General features: G+C 38.4%; 1 long non-coding RNA gene across 1 annotated transcript; it reads right to left on the reverse strand.

Annotated features, from left to right (window-relative positions):
• Positions 1 to 613: 613 nt before the first annotated feature.
• Positions 614 to 6,417, reverse strand: LOC308060594. Its single transcript, XR_013926806.1, has 2 exons — positions 2,307 to 6,417; positions 614 to 1,097 (listed from the first exon to the last, which is right to left on the reverse strand). It is a non-coding gene; the product is annotated as an uncharacterized lncRNA (long non-coding RNA).
• Between the last annotated feature and the right edge of the window lie 4,629 nt (positions 6,418 to 11,046).

Below are 11,046 nucleotides of genomic sequence, written 5' to 3' on the forward strand. Positions count from 1 at the left end.
TGTCATCTTTTTGTGCCTCTGTCTCTCTTCAGAAATCTGATTATATCTGTAGATGATGTATTGGGCAATATTTATGTTACACATTTGAAGAGGAGTATTTGGAACAATCTTCTACTTACTGTAGCCGAAAGCACTATCTTAGGGAAGATGCGTGTGGAGCAGTTTCTGTAGTGTGGCTGAGCTGGGTACAAAGGGTCTAAAATGTCACCTATATAAGTATAAAAATAGAAAAAAATGGATGAACATATGTTGCTTAATATTATGGTAAAGCTTAGGAACCTCATTCCTCATTGTGCTGGGTGCTGTCCAAAAAAATCCACCACAAAACAATGAACAAAAGGCTTTTCTGCCACAAAGGGCTTACAGTTTAAGAGGCAACTGGATAGAGAAAGACAGTGAGGCATAAAGAAATAAACAGCTGCCTCTGAATTCATAGGAGGCTGGTACAGTTGTCATTGCTGGATATTTGAAAGAAAGCGGATAAGAACACAGCTTTGGAATCCCCCAGTGCCATATTTTATAAAGAATAAATGTATTTACGTGACACGTCAGGATTGATAACTATATCTTTTAAAAGTTGATATAAATTCCCCTGAATAATGAAATCCATATGTACACACAGGACAACCTTCGCCATTTATTAAATTTTTTAGGAAGGAAAACAAAATAAACACATTTTCTGCTGCACAGTGAACTTTCCTCTGCAAGCATTCAGAGTCCTGGGTCTCCAGCTTTACAGGAGTGATTTCCACTATGTGTGTTGTAGTACCTCAGGCCTTTGCATGCTATGATCTGAGATGATGTAGTTTGTTGGTGGGATCTATTGCAGCCTTGTCTCTCGTTCCTGATGGGGGGTGAGGTAAGAAAAGAACAGGGGAGAGACCCTGGGCTTCAGAAGAGCAGACTTTGGCTTATTCAGAGAGCTGGTAGGTGGCATCCTGTAGAAGGCAGCACTGAAGGGCAAAGGAGCTCCAGAGAGCTGACTGACTCAGAAAATGTTGCTCTTAAGGAGTAAAGAGTTGTCCATGCCAGGACTCAGGAAAGTGAGTATACGTATCAGAAGACTGGCTTGACCAAATCAGGAACAGATGACTGAGCTGCAATGCAAAAAGAACATATGTAAGAGGCAGGAACAGGAGCATATTACAAAGAAAGAATATAGAAGTTGCCCAGGATGGCACAGGTGGTAGTAGGAAAGCAAAGTTCACCTAGAGCTGAGACTGACAATAAGCAGCAAGGGCACGCTTACCACTACATTAGCAGCAAACAACAAATGAGGAAAATGTAGGCCCATGGCTAATGTGCTGGGTAAATTAGTGGCAGCAGATACAAAAAGAATGAGGTACTCAACACTTTATTCACCTCTGTCTTTACCAGCATCTCCCAGGCCTTTGTGCCTGGAGACAGGCTCAAACACAAGAGGAACTACTGGTAGTGCAGGAGGGTCTAGTCAGGGTTGACTTGAGAAATCTTAACCTGTACAAATTCATGGGACCAGATGGGTCAGCCTTGCTTAGGTCCCCAGGAAATTATGGTGCAAGTCCTCTTGGAATTCAGTTCTTAGCACATGAAGGAGAAGGTCACTGGGAACTGACGGTGTGGATTTGCCAAGAGTAATATGCTTGACCAACCTGATTCATGTTATAATGAAATGACTAGATTTATGGATGAGGAAGGAGCAGCAGATGTTGTCTACTTTGACTTTAGCAGGGTGACAAGGTCTCACACAGCATCATTCTACCCAGGCTGGGGTGTTACAGTCTAGGTGGTAGAAAAACTGCCAACTCTAATAGTTTCAGTTTATACTTCAGTTGACTTTTGGGTGTTTCCAGTAGTACAGCTTCTACAAATGGCCTTTATACTGTCCCACATTCTAGTTATTCCTACCACTACCATTAACTTCAGTAAATATTTTTTCCTATAAATCTTCCTTTTCAGATATAATAATAGGAAATAACTTACTCTGTCCTGGCAAACAAGTCTTCCCCCCTCACTCCCAGTCACCCTTAAGATAAATAGTTGTGGTCTGGTTTTGGGTTTTTTTTGTTCCTGTTACCTTTTTTTCTGAGTTAAATGTCATTATTACATACTCTGGTTCTTCTCAGTGTTGATTCATGCAACACTTTAATCACATTGGTAGCATGTTCTTCTTGTGAATTGCCTTCTAGTTTCAATATCACTTTTGTTGTTGAGCTACCTATTGCAGTGTTGATTTATCGAACCTGGATAAATAAATAATCTAAATTTCCAAGCCCTTAGAGTTATAAAGAATAACTATGTTGCTTGAAGAACAATTGGACTCTTACCTTCTCAGGTTATTCCTTTTCCACTGATGCAATACTGCTGACTTAGACACCTTGATCTTGATGTATGCAAGTTTGTACCATCTGTATAGGCAGAAATATCTATTTAAAAAAATCTGTGGTTTCTGAAAGTTCTCTCTGCAAAGAAGTATCAACCAAATGTCTTAGAGTACATAACATTCATATCACAAATAGATGATTCCATGGCCAAGTCAACTTGGAGGGGAGCTTCATGAGCATGGGTCTTAAATAGGCTGGCCACTGGCGTTCTCATTGATTTTTAACACAATATTGCAAATACCTAGGAGTGCTTAAACTTAGATTGGTATTCACTTGCGTGATTCATTGCATATTCAAGGTTTGGTGCAATGGTGAATTTTTTGCCTTTTATCTACATAAGAAATGCATCTGAAAATTCATTCCAATTTGCAGTTTTCCTTGATCTTAGTTCACATGGTATAAAGGAACAAAATATTCATTAATATCTTATTAAGTCTGGTTATAAATTAAGATTGACAGATGTAGATTTTAGTTTACTGTAGACACAATCATTTATGCATTATAGAACAGGATTGGTTTCTGAAGAGAAGAGTTCTCTTGTGATGGTCCTTCACTGTAAAGAAAACAGTATTCATATAATTCACAAATGCCTCTTTAGGTGGCTTCAGCTTTAAAGGATTTTCACATTTCATTTTCAGTCTGATCTGTAGCAGCATCTACATTCACAAATGTCAGCATGAATTTGTCTCCTAAATTAATTTAATTATCTAAATATCAAAAGTAATTTCACACCTGCAACTCTTATTTAATTCACAAAAGGCAACATAATTATCCTGGCTGCAGTCTTCCAAACAAACTGTAGCTCTTGGGTCCAGCTAAAAGTATTACGTATCCCAGAGTTTTTCTTAGTCTTCTTTTTCTTCACTTAGCAGGTTTGGTGGCTATACAATAATGTTATTTTAACACCTCAAAAATGTGTTTTAAAAATACCCATATCACAGCATCTAAAGGAAAGAATGCTTTACCATCTCAAAGTACATGAACAGCAGCCCATTTGAAAAAATGGTTGGCAGACAGAACAAAAATTGGAATAGTTTTTTTGCTGCATCCTGAAAGACCAAATGCAGAGATGTATCACATCACTGTCATAATGTATCATTTTAATTGTGGTGCTCAACAATGATGTGATACTGTTATGACTGCACTACAAAAGACTTTTCTGGTACCTTCCTATTTTTAAATTTCAATGACATTTGAAGAAAAATCTATTTTTTTTTTAAACAACCTTTTTAATAAAGTGAAAGTGAAAAGAATGTCTTGACTATTTTGGTTTTGTCTTTAGATTTTTTGGGGAGAGAGGAAGGGAAGCATAAGAATTTGATTCAATTAGATAAAAGGATTACTTAAATAAGAATGAAACAGACATCTTGTTTTTTCTGCCATTATCATCAACAAGCAAGTACTGAGTTTTAAATAAGGGAAAGGCATATGCTTCTTCCCAGTCTTGTCCCAAGAACAAATGAATGTAAATTGGCCATCAACAGAATAATCTTGAGGTTAGCAGGAATGCCTTAGCAGGGCACATGAACACATTAACATACCATGTTCCATCTAGAGCTGTGTTTCTCTGCTAAAGGAGATGGGAGGTTATTGTCCTCTTCCTGTCTTGAAAAATGGTGCTCCCCCCTCTTAATTTCCTTCCTCCCTTCAGTGCCCTGGAGCCTCTGTGCTGCTTTAGCTCGTGCAGTAAGAACTTGCCCTTCCTGTCTCAATCTCTCTCAACCATTGTGCAAAGGAGTAAGTCACAACAGAAACCGGCTGCTTCTGAGCTCATTGTGGGTGGCTAAGCATTTTGCTTAAATAAAATATGCAGGACTTTTAGTACTTGAAAAATCTTATTCCATATAGTGAAAACCTTGTAAGCAGGTCAAAAACTTATTTTTCCTGAAAACTGTTATTGGAGTTATGAGAGTTAAGAAGAATGCAAAAGCCTTTATAAAGTCTGAGATGCAGTAAAATGAGGCTAGATACATGAATTAATTAATGAAGATCTGTAGTGTGAGGAGGTGCTAAAAAAGCTGTGGGACCTGTGTTGCAAATAGATCGATGTAGGCACAGTCCTATTGTTCTCCTAAATTCTCATAAAGTTTCCTGGAAAAAAACCCTACTGTTATCAACTGACTGCCACTGTGGTTGACAAATCAAATGCCGTTTCAAAATCCATCTGTATCAGTCTCAGAACAGTGCCCATATCTTGCCTATATCACAGATAACGACACGGCAATCTCCAAACCAGTCCCCTGAGTCACCCTGTCTGTAGGCTGTAGCTCAGTCTAGAGTACAGAGTACAGATATTAGCTGAGAGCTGGGAACGGTGTAGCTGCACCAGCAGAGGTTTTGCACCAGGTTTTTCTACTGTCTTCGGCTCATGTTCTTATGGACCAAAGTTTAAAAACGTCTTTTCTGAATTTATTTACTCACCTTCCAGCTTTTCTGCCAAACTGTTGAGGTTGTTCCCACAACAGTAATAATTGCTGCTTCCTGAAACAGTGAAGAAGTCTCCTAAACACACAGATGCGAGCTGATGCTGTTCTTAAATGTGGCATTCAGACACTTTTACAACCTGATGATGGAGCTGTCTGACAGGCACAAAGGAAGTGACAGGGTAGGGGATCCAGATCAGCCTTCTGAGAGGTGATGGGGTGTATGACTGGGCTCAGCTGGTTAGTGCTGTATTTAATCAGGATTCTTCCAGATGCTCACCTTTGTCTGTCAGTAACACAGCATTGCACAGGCTGTAGGTGCTCTTGAGTTGTAACAGAGGTCACAGGCATTTCCCTGTTTCCCTTTTGTTACTAGTCATGGCTCTCTGCTGTCCCTGCCCAGATTCCCAGCAGCCTGGCCTTTGGTAGATTTGTCTTCTTTGCAGGCCTACTTGTTCGGGGAGCCCCTTGATTTACTCCACAGCCTGTACATGAGAAGCTGGGGGGCAGAAATGAGGAGTTGGTCTGATGTGTAGTAACCCAGTCAGTGCAAGTTTGGCAGTAAATGCCCACAGAGAGATTCAGGAAGTGCAAAAGGTGTAAGTATTCAGCTCCCTGCCTAGTTTTCTAAGCTTTGAAATTATTCCTGAGGGGCTTTCCATGAATTCAAGGCTGGAATATTTCCAGGGAAGTAACCTCCGTGCATTCACACCAGCTTCCTTCTGCTGTAGCTTTGGGATGGTAGATAGGTCTGTCCTCCCACATGCCAAAGATCATCTGATCTTTCCTGCATGACATCAAGGCTGGCAAAGAAACACATGAAATGTGATGCTTGTTATGACACTTACAGCTGAACTGTCCTTGGCAGCTTTGCTAAGTGCTGTGTAATTTCTGTGTACCTCTGAGGAAAAAAAAGTAAGAGAGAGAAAGAATAAGAAAGATGTTTGGGTTTTTTTTGCCAGGATTTCTAGGAAGAAAACTGTAATACAAATCAAGGGGGAAAAACTTTTGTTTTAAATAAAAGTTGTAAAGATATTGATGCCACACTCAAAAGGCATGATTGTGGTCTCATGTACTCGTTTTACACTGCCTCCAGTTGAATTACATGTCGCTGCTGCTAGTAGAAGTGTAATCAGGGTGAAAATCTTGAGAGCCAGCAGACTTTTTTATAAATGATCCCATAGTTTCAATCAGATTACTTTGTCATTTAGCTTTTCAAGAGTATTAATATTTTGGATAAATTTAAGGCCCAATTCTTTGACTTCCCCAGTTCTTTGACTTGCCTTTAACTCCTGAAAGATTACATAAATGTGACTGAATAGAACTTGGCTTGTGCTCAGCTTAGGTATTGAAATCTGTAACAATTGTATTTTGTATGAATAGTTTTATGAACAACTCATCAACCGATTTGTGCCCTTCCATCCTTTTTGAGCAAGTGAGAAACAGAATATTGCAAACGTTAAGGTATTTGTGCCTTCCATTAAATCAATTTCAGATATATTTAAAGTATGGTAAACTTGATTACTCTCTCTAATGCGTGTTATTTTGTCTCCCTAACCATTACTTGGCAGGGAATGCCTTTTAAAAAAATGTCATGAACCTGAGTTACTAGAAGCCAAGTGTACTAATGTTTTATATATATATATATATATATATATGTATAAACTGCAGGACTAATTTGAGAGGACGTTGTTCTGAAAACAAACTTCACAGGCTGGAACAAATCTCCTACCTATAATTACAAAACCTAATGTTCAATAATAAGGAGGTGACTTCAGTCATTTCTCTTGAGCATTTTTAAAGATAAACCTGTAGCCTCACATAGGGTCCAAAATTCAACACTCCTCAGTTTTACTGGAAATTTTACTCTGCTAGCTGAAGTTTAGTTGTTCTTTTAGATGGAACCCCACTTAAATTAGTAAGTTTGATCATAAAATATTGTTTGCATGGATTAAAATATATAGTAACATTTTAAGGGGAACTCATGGAAACTTGTGTTTAGTACATGTGATGTTTGACTGTATTTCTACTTAATATTTACTTTAAAAGAGCAAAACAGTTTTACACTTCTTTCCATTAGAAAAAAAGTTCAGTGCATTGTTTCCAGTCTTGATCTAGTCATGCTCCTGACAGACAGCATACACTTGCTTACATGTGTTTCATTTCGTCCTGATTACACTTTTGTTGAAATCAATGGATGTTAGTGGGATCAGCAACTGCTTTTGATAGTCCTTTGAATAGGTCTTAAAATTCATTGTACAAGCCTGGTAATCTGTAGTTTACAATACATGTATTACTCAGTGCACCACAAGATTGGTATCATTGCTTTTTCTGGGCAGTTTACTGTTGCTTTGGTTTTGCTGTTAGTGGTAAGTTGCAGGAATCTTTTATTTGCATTTGCTAATATCAGTCAATGTCTTCCCAAATTAATTCATTCAAATTATAAACAAGGTAAGAAAATTAGGAGGAATGTTACTTTATAGGTTAAGGAGACTCAATTCCAGTAGAATCCAGCAGCAAACAGATGCTTTTAGTCAGGCAGTGTTTTGTGTCCAAGGTTTTTCACATTGGTAAGAGCATTAGTGCATACCTGAGATACTAAGTCAGCAAGCAGGCCTAACATTGGGTATGAATGCAATGCTTTTCATCCACAGTGCCCTCCACAGTAGTCTTCCATCAGCTTCAAATCATCAACAGGTATTTGTTGTAAGTGTTATTGTAGGTGACTGTATTTGGCTTGAAGGAGGTCTTTAGGATGAGTTGCACACACTTCAAGGCTTTCCGAATGCATATAGGATAGAGAAGTTGCTCATGCAATGCATGCAATGTGTTTTTTCATGAGGGCTTGAGGCAGAAACAAAGTGAACAAGCAAAACTTGCAGTGCTCCAGCACCATCGGACAGACATACACAAATTAATAGACTACAAGCCTTTTTATGGCCAGGTCTCTTACAGTGGCCAGAAGCTGAAGAGATATGTGCCAAGAGGTATGCCCAACAGCATCTGTTAAGCAGGAATCTCTTGTACAACTTCTAGTCATTCATGTAAGAGACTAGCAGGAGGCATGAAGTATCTTTTGGGGTTGTTTGGTGGTTTGTTTGTTTTTTTATATATAAATGCTTTATTTATACTTCCCTAGGAATAATAAAGAATATTTAGTCAAAGTTTCTTCTAGTTTTTAAAAAAGAACTTTGATAAAATATTTCCTTCCCAATATTTATATTAACATTTGGTAGGATCTCTCAGAACACTATTCACATAGTTAAAGAAACTGAAAAAAGGCAATACATACTTCATATTTGTATACATAGTATATGTTCTTAGACAAATATGCTTAGTCACTTGAGCTGGGAATAGAGAAGTTAAAAAAACCCAAACATGATTGACTTGCACACACAGTGCCAACTCTTATTTAGAAATGTTTCAGGACACCTGTAGTTACCTAAAAGACTAGAGGAGAGAATATTTAGACAAGCAAGAAAGACACAGGGAAAGTGACAATTTTTATCTAGCTTTTTCAGGAGTTACTTCTGGAACAGAGACACATCAAAACAGTGCATGAAATCGATGTGAATTAGGCACCTATATTGCATATTAAAAATTTGAGAGGTCTGAGACATTTTTGATGAGTCCACCTACCAATCAAAAATCCCATCCTGGATTTATAAGCTTGTATCCAAGGATACCATTTTCTGGAAGTCAAAAAGGATTCCTAATTTGTGGATGTACTTTAACTTACTCTGCCTAGTCGTTCCCTGAAATCCCAGTCACAACTAACTCTTGGTACTGGTTCTCAAAAATACTAAAAAATAGATTTGTTCCCTGCTCTGAAGTGTCTAGGCAAATGAACAGCAAATAAAGTGAGGTCAGTATCAAGTAAGTTCATTTTTTTTTTTACATTTTGGATGTGTGTTGTTATGCCTGTTTATGCAAGTACTATATATGCTTTCTAGTGGCTGCAGTCAATAGCATTATACTAGAATTATGTCTCTGTCTAGTCTGGAGAGTCTATGGCCAAGACCACGTCCTGTTGCTAGTAGTGTGTTGGTAACAGACGATGACTGGTTGTGTCATCTCTGTTAATGCAGATGTTAAGCAATACCAGTACCAAGAGCAACACTTTAGAAACATTGCTAGTAACTGACTGCCCTTTGGATATTGAACTCTTTGAAGCTGGCAATCTAGCTAGTTTTCCACGCACACGAGCCAGATAGGCTGAAAAGATGCTTTGGGAGACTGTGACAAAAGCATTACTAAGGTCAAGGTAAACGACATCCACTTCCATCCTCTTGTTTACTGAGCCAGTCATCTCATCACCCCTGTCTCCTTCATCTGTTGAGAAGTGATGTTCAGGAAGATTTGCTACATTTTCTTCTCAGGCATAGAGATAAGACTGACCAGTCTGTAGCTTCCCAGATCTTTTTTCACCAAAAAAGTGTTTGATGTTTGCCAAAACAGTGTTCTGCCATGCCTGCTTGACACACCACACATCAGAAAGGACTGTTGTCTGTATTTTGAGTTTGCCCTAGGAGGTCAGCCATCCTTCTGTTCTTTGTCTTGTTAGAAGACATATGAGATACTATTTTTATTCTAGTCCTATCAAAATCAATGAGACTGTTCACTGCTTAAAACTGGACAGGGTATTATGTATATGTTCAGGTGAGGTGCTGAAGTGTTGGAAGAAGGGTTCACCAGAGTCAAGAAGACGCTCAATATGAGTTATGCATCTTGCTCAACTTTATTAGTTTCTAACACTACTTATATAGAACCGATACACATGCATATTCGTAAAGCAGAAATATAGTGAGTAGTCTCTAAACGCGTGCGGTTCTCACACCCCTAATTATCATGACTAAAATAAGCATTCTATCCATGTAGCTAATTGTGTTGCTGTGCTTCAGCTTTGTAGTTTGTTACTCCCTATTTTCTCATAACCAGTCCCTATCTTTCTTGGCCCTGCACCTGCTTTCCCAGCAGCTGTATCTTGTTACAGCCACAGCCTGTTGGCATAACATAATTACTTGGTCTTAGGATTCAAGAATAGCTCAAGGCCACCTTTCTTGTTAACTTCAGCACAGCAACTTCAGTACAATTCTGATTACAGGCCTATTCTAATACCAGGCCTGGATTGTGCAGATCTTCAGAGATTCTAAGGCCATGCTTCTGCAGCCATTCTTCTACACTGAAGCACTCTCTAACTGGCAGCAAAACAGGCATTAGCTAAAAGGTATCATATTCAAACATCTAATTTTGTATCTCATTTTCAGGAGTCAGAAAAAATATCCGAAAACCAAACCAAAATGCTTACCAGGTTTTGAGGAAAATTGATCTTTGGAGCCAGGCTTTGTCCCTTAGGTCTGTCACTAGTCAAGAGACTGATCAGCAATACTTCATTTCTGAAAGATATAGCAGTGGGGAAATTAGTTTTAAACTGTTTCAGACAATCCATTAGGCTTTCCATAACTGGATTATTTGTATCAGTGGGAGCCAGGCCTTCTTGAAATCACACAGCTAATAGTTCACCCTGAGACATTTCAGTGGGAATAGTGCAGTTTTTTCCCCATCTAATTCCAGATGTAATGCATTCTTCTTCTAATTGCTGATGATATGTCCTGAAGTTGCTAAATGCTCCAAAGGCAAATATTTATAGCTACATGAAGCTCCTAAATGCTCATAAAAAGATCAGCAATACTCCTTAGCAAATAAAGGCAGACTTATTTAATTTTATAAAATCTCATTCTTTCAAGACTTCAGAGAATGAAAAGAAAATGCAAGTGAGGGAGTCTCTAACTGATAGGGAAATATGTATACTATCAAGGATGAACACTTTGTATATTTTACATGCAGTTTATTTAAAGTACATACAGTCATTGGTCTTCTCCCTGGGTGCTGTCTAATGCATGTGGAATTAAAATGCCATCAGGAATTTTTGTTTGTGGCTGGTTTGCTTTTTCATTCTGCTTCCTATATTGATCACAGATTTCACACTTGGGTACCTTTTATCTTCAAAGCAAACATTCCCTGAACCTTATGTAAGACATCACTGTTTTGGAGCTCTGCCATTTGCAAAATTGTTTCCATCTTTCCTGGATTTGGTCAAACTTGTTTGGCAATGAGCATTTGGTTTATATATTTATCCCATTCATTTCAGCTTAGTAGGTCTTTCTCCTCTTTTTCTCACTTTTTCTTTGGTGTATTGCAGAAATTTCTGTTGCAGAGCCCTCTGTTGTGATAGTGCTCTGTGCACTCAGTGTCTCTGT

Source organism: Falco punctatus, assembly GCF_963210335.1.
Source record: "Falco punctatus genome assembly, chromosome: 3".
NCBI classification, from domain to species: domain Eukaryota; kingdom Metazoa; phylum Chordata; class Aves; order Falconiformes; family Falconidae; genus Falco; species Falco punctatus.